Source organism: Apis dorsata, unplaced genomic scaffold, assembly GCF_000469605.1.
Source record: "Apis dorsata unplaced genomic scaffold, Apis dorsata 1.3 scaffold_60, whole genome shotgun sequence".
NCBI lineage: Eukaryota > Metazoa > Arthropoda > Insecta > Hymenoptera > Apidae > Apis > Apis dorsata.
Window position 1 is genome coordinate 222,830 of NW_006263360.1, and position 794 is coordinate 223,623.

The window sequence follows — 794 nt, forward strand, 5'->3', positions numbered from 1 at the left end:
CTACTACTACTACTACTACTACTACTATTACTACTACTTCTATTACTACTACTACTACTACTACTACTACAACTATTATTATTAATAATATTATTACTACTATTATTATTATTATTTTTTATTTTTTTTATTACTATTATTATAATAAATCATTATTGTTATTATAATTATTGCTATTCTTATTATTATTATTGTTGTTGTTGTTGTTATTATTATTTTATTTTATTATTATTTTATTTTATTATTATTTTATTATTACATTGCTATTACTACTGCTATGACTATTACTACTACTATTACTACACTACTACTAAAACTACTACTATTCTAGTACTACTATTACTACTACTGCTGCTGCTGCTATTATTACTATTACTACTACTACTACTATTATGTTGTTATTATTATTAGTACTATTATAATTATTATTATCATCATCAACATCATCATCATTATTATCATTATTATATTTTTTATTATTACTATTATTATTTATTATTATTATACTATTGTTGTTGTTGTTGTTATTATTATTATTGTCATGATCATTAACATCATTATTATCACTGTCACTATTATGATCATCATTATTATTAGTATTATTACTATTATTATTTTTATTATAATTATTATTATTATTTATTGCTATTATTACTTATTATTATTGTTGTTATTATTATTATCTCCATTATTATTATTATTATTATTATTATTATTATTATTATTATTATTTATTACTACTACTACTATTACTACTACTACTACTACTACTACTACTACTACTACTACTACTA